Here is a 5754-nt window from a genome sequence, read left to right as displayed (position 1 = left end):
TTTGAAAGCATGGCCACTATATCCAAATCCCTTAGAAAACCTAAAGGCACTAAGGACTGAGTGATATTATCTGAGATCAACCTGGACAGTGTCATATCTAAGCCTGATGTTGCTGATGATTGATCTCCTTAAACAAATCCAGCTAGATGCAGAGAGCTACTCACCCTCATGGTAATGGACATGCGGTTATTTGTAGCTGCTGTCCACAGTTGTAATGTCCACATGCTGACATCCATAGCTCTGAGAGTGAGTGCCATGTATGGATACCACACTAAAATTTCATTTCTCAAACTTTAGTAGATCCTCAGGCTCCATTTCCCACTAATGCGATATATCCAATCTAAAAAGATATACATACATATGCAGTTTCATAGCTACTCCAGGCATTTCTATGGAGAAGTTCATACGCCATTAGATAAGAGGAGGTCAATCTAAGCTTAAGATCAACTTTGGAGATTCAGAGGCTCTCTGATGCTAACACACCAGCTTAGAATCAATGTTCAGTGTTATATACAGACATGTAAATAATGTAAAATATAAAAACATTTTCTGCTATTTTTTTTTGCTAGCTTATTTGTTAAAAACACTTTAACTGTCTGTCTTATATGACAAGATGGTCAGAGCTAAAGAGATGAGAACTGTAGGGTACTCAACAACCTTGTCACTGGAAATATGAAGAAGACATCTCAGTCATCCTTGTTGCCTCCTAAAGCTTCTAAGAAAGAAGAAAGGAGAACAGAGAGGGGAAATTAAAAATAATACTGCTTGCCAGGAAACCACACAATTTCTAGAACTCTCCAACAGACTTGTACTTGTGCCTTATGAGCTCCACATGGTCATCATTCACTAATTGTTGCTCCACCCATAAAATCAGTGTCCTATTGGCAAGGAAGGCAGAGAGAACCAGCAGCATCCACCATCCCCACCTCTGGGTACCCCTACTCACTCTGTTCTTGATGAAACTCACAATCATCCCTAACCATGAGTTCTGTGTGTCTACCTTCTGTGGTTTCTTAATGCTCTTCACAATACTGAAACCTTCTTACCGTCCTTTCTGTCCTACTTGTTCTAAATACTAAGTCACAGTTCAACTGGCCACAAATAGACAGTACCACTCTATGGAGATCTGTATAAAACAAAGTTACAACCTATCAGGAAAGGGTACCTCCCTTTTCCCAGAGCCTGTCCCTTGAATGATGGCCCCATGCCACCCCTAACCTCCATGAGACAATGAGTTTCTCATTTCTCATAGAGCTGTGATGCTGCTTAAATGCTGAATCCTGGTCAGCTTTTAAATTCCAGAGGTACTGTGTGCTGTTCATTCTTAGCCAGGGTCTTCCTGTCATTTCTCTGCATTGTCCTCTGGACCCACACTTCAGCGACACATGGGGCCTCACTTGTGTTTACAGACAGCTTTTGGTGTCTCTTTAATACAAGGAATCATTGCTCAAACTCTCCTGACCCCTTCAGTTTTTTGTTTTTTTTTTTTTTTATAAGAGGCTGGTGTATGCAACCATATAAAACCTAGCAACAATACATGTTGCTTGCATCTGTTCTTCAACTATATACCCCAAAAGTCTAGGATGTGATGATTAAATTCTTTGTCAGTCCTGAAAGCACAAGACTCTAATCACCTTGTAATCATTCTCTTGCATCTCCTTTCTGAAATGTCCCCCTTGTTAAATTGCAAATTCTTCTTTTAACATTTCTACAACACTGCTCCTCTCTTGGGGAAAAAAATGAAAACCTAAATACTTGCTTCTAGATTGTTACCTCCACTAGACTGTGAGTTGCCTACTTAGGCCAGGAGTGGCTTTGTAGTTATTCCAGGGTACATGAGCTTAGCACTAGGCAAAGATGAACACCAAGTATCAAGTGAAGGCTCCCTTTTATTCTTCCAGACTCCTTTTCAGCAAAAGATGCAGTAAAACATCAACCAATTGAGTCCTTTTGCAAAAGTAATGTGCTGAATTAATTAATTAACTAATCAGTCTCAGTGGTGGATTCCCTATATGCCTTAATGTTTTATATTCTTGAATGAAAGACATATATAGTCTTTAATTTTAATACATCTTAGGAAATATAATAGCTGGGCCACTGTCTAACTTTCAAATGTTTTGGGCATTCACAGATAAGGGTCTAAGTGAGACTGGTTAAAATATGTGGTTTGGTTTTCCTCTGTATTTGGCCCTACAGTCACAGTGGAACTGTATTTGCAAAGATAAATCAAGAACTAAGAGTAGGGGTGAGAAAGAGCTCAACTATTTGGCCAAAAGATGAAAATAATGTATTCTGATAATTCTAATTGGAGGAGATGTTTAACACCAATGGGAATGAGGAAGAAGATAGGAAAAGAAAAGGCTAGTAGGAATAGCAAGCAGTAGAAGTGTAGAGCTGGCCTTGAGCGGGATGGATTGGCCAATGTGCCTCTCACATTCATGCAAAGTCACGATGACATGCATCCTTGGAGAAACATTAAAGAATGCTCACTACAACGTTGTGTGTGATTGCTAAGACCAAAACATTCTAAGTTTTATTGATAGGAAAGTAGGCAAAACATAGAATTTTCATAGAGATCTAGAGACTTATAATCTAAGCCTCCGGGAGAATAAAACAGGAGGATTACAGGGTTGCAGCCAGCCCGAACTCTATACCAAAACCCTATCTGAACAAAAATAGGATGACTGGATAATAATCCAGTACTGTATGTGTTAATATTGTGTTTTCAAAGACAGATATTAATACCATGTTCATAATATCATTTGTATAAAGTTGAAAGGAAGTATACAATGATATATACAGACTGTAGCAATGTATATATGCAAAAGAAGTATCAAAATATATATGAGAATGATGAGCAAGGTTCTGAGAGCAGCTTTCTCTCAAAAGGCCAGGAAGAACAGAGAGCTTTAAATAGAAACGTCAGCCGTCTTGATGTTTTCTTTGTTTTAAATGTACCCAGAGCTACGGAGATGACTCTGTGGGTAAAGTATTTGCTGTGCATGCATGAGGACCTGAATTTTCATCTCCAGGACCCACATAAAAGCAAGATGCAATGGCACACATCTGGAAGCCCAGCACTGGGGAGGGAGGCAGAGAAAGTTGGAGCCACCACAGGCTCAATGGCCAAGCCAGTCTAGTGCACTATCAGTGTGCTGCAAGTTCAACAAGAAATAGTCTCAGAGGCTAAGGCGGAGAGCAATAGGAAACGGCATGTGACGTCAGTCTCCACTCATCACATACATGTGCACATGGGCAAAGGTACCTGCACATACACACACATCTCCTGCTCTCTCTCTCTCTCACTCTCTCTCTCACTCTCTTTCTTTATCTTCCCCTCCCCCTTCTCCTTCCCCTCCCCCTCTCTCTTACACACACACACACACAATGTGCATTCAAAACTGACCCATATCGCCTAATGTTAATATTCTAGGATCTTCATTTTAATACTATATATTGCTGTCTATATATTTTAAATATTCCAAAACTCATTTTTTTTTATTTTGAAACCAAAATGCCAGATAATCCAAGGACATTTGAGTCCTAGAACATCACATTCTTCACTATTTCCATTTTTAGATTTAACACCCTCACCCAGTTCTTATACTGACTACCACTTACCCATGGTTTCATAAAAAAATGTCTTGTGTCAGCAACTGAGAGGTATATTACAGGCAGAAACGCAGGGAACACCCACTTGTCAGATCAGTTGTGACTCAGTCTGCCAGGGCCCCAACTGCACCCAGGAGCTGGACAGCACCACACCTGTCTGTGCACCTATCCTGCCAAGGGACATCTGCTCTGCAGGGAGTCCCGCAGTTGGAGAAAGTCCCACATTTAGGGGTGAGGCTGCCATCTTTGCTCCTGTGGGCAGGACTGAGCAGGCAGATGCAGCCAGGAATGCAGGGACCAGCGAAGTGTAAGATCAGTTGGGACAAGGTCCACCAGGCCCCCACCTGCACTCAGGAGCTGGGCAGCACCACAACACTCTGTGCCAAGAGAGAGCCGTTCACCCAGGGGTGCTGAGGCATGCTTGCAGGCACACAGGAAGGACAAGCACCAGCCAGAGAAAGCTGGACAGACCAACTAATACCAGACATAACCAGATAGCAAAAGGCAAACACAGGAAGGTTACTAACAGAAATCAAGGCACCATCTGAACCCAACTCTCCCACAGTAGCAAGTCCTAGACACCCTAACACACTGGAAAAGCAAGATTTGGGCTTAAAATTACAGCTCATGATGCTGATAGAGGGCTTCAAGAAGGACATAAATAGTCAGAACAAGGTTCTGGTGACCCTAGCCGAGTTCGCTCCTTAGTCCTTTTGCTGGTGTACCCGGCAGACCCACCCCGTCCTGTGCCAGGAAAGTACTGCCACAGGCACCATGCCCTACCTATACCCAGCGACACCACGCTAGGTATATCATGCTATACCCAGCACTGACCTCAGATCAGAAGAAGGAGCTGTCTGACATCACTCACCAAATTATGGCTCCAGGCAAGGGCATCCTAGCTGCAGACAAGTTCACTGGAAGCATTGCCAAGCGCCTGCATTCCATTGGCACCAAGAACACCTAGGAGAACAGGCACTTCTGCTGCCAGCTGCTGCTGACTGCTGCTGACCATGTGAATCCCTGCACTGGGGGCGTGATCCTCTTCCACAAGACACTGTACCAGAAGGCAGATGATGGACATCCCTTCCCCCAAGTTATCAAGTTCAAGGGTGGTGTTGTGGGCTTTAAGGTAGATAAGGGTATAGTGCCCCTGGCAGGAACCAATGGTGAGACCAATACCCAAGGGCTGGATGGCTGTCTGAATGCTGTGCCCAGTATAAGAAGGATGGAGCCGACTTTGCCAAGTGGTGGTGTGTGCTAACGATTGGGGAACATACTCCCTTGCCCCTTGCCATCATGGAAAATGCCAGTGTTTGGGCATGTTATGCCAGCATCTCCCAGAAGAATGGCATTGTACCTATTGTGGAGCCTGAAATTCTCCCTGATGAAGACCATGACTTGAAGTGCTGTCAATATATAACTGAGAAGGTCCTGGTGGCTGTCTACAAGGCTCTGAGGTATCGCCATGTTTACCTGGAAGGCACATTGCTGAAGCCAAACATGGTCACCCTGGCCATGCCTGCACCCAGAAATTTTCCAATGAGGAGACTGCCATGGCAACAGTCACAGCATTTTGTGGCACAGTGCCCACTTCTGTCCCTGTGTCTAGAGGACAGAGTAAGGAAGAGGCATCAATCAACCTCAATGCTATCAACAAGTGTCCCCTGCTGAAGCCATGGGCCTCGACATTTTCCTATGGCCGAGCCCTGCAGGCCTCTGCTCTGAAGGCCTGGGTTGGGAAGAAGAAGAACCTGAAGGCAGCCCAGGAGGAGTGGATCAAGCAAACCCTGGTCAACAACCTTGCTTGTGAAGGAAAGTATACCCCAAGTGGCCAGTCTGGAGATGCAGCCAGTGAATCTTTCTTCATCTCTAACCATGCCTACTAACTAGAGCTGATCTACCACTCCAGGCACCTGCTTACCTACTTGCTACTGAAGAGGGGCCTTCAGGCTCTTTCCCATCACTCTTGCTGCCCTCGTGTATGCCATGTTGACTGTGAATGCTAAATCTGCCATCCCTTCCAGACCTCTTCCAATAAACAACTATTTAAGGGGGGGGGGAGAAAAAAAGGACATAATTAACTCCCTTAAAGGAATACAGGTGAACATAGGTAAACAGGTAGAAGCCCTTAAAGAATTA

General features: G+C 43.9%; 1 pseudogene; it reads left to right on the top strand.

The window, feature by feature from the left end:
• Positions 1-4426: 4426 nt before the first annotated feature.
• On the top strand, positions 4427-5501 carry LOC127679810 (fructose-bisphosphate aldolase A-like; annotated as a pseudogene).
• Positions 5502-5754: the final 253 nt, after the last annotated feature.

The sequence above is a fragment of the Apodemus sylvaticus genome, chromosome 3, assembly GCF_947179515.1.
Source record: "Apodemus sylvaticus chromosome 3, mApoSyl1.1, whole genome shotgun sequence".
Taxonomy (NCBI): Eukaryota; Metazoa; Chordata; class Mammalia; order Rodentia; family Muridae; genus Apodemus; species Apodemus sylvaticus.
The sequence above is the reverse complement of the archived record's forward strand: the minus strand, read 5'-3'. Positions and strand labels throughout refer to the sequence as shown.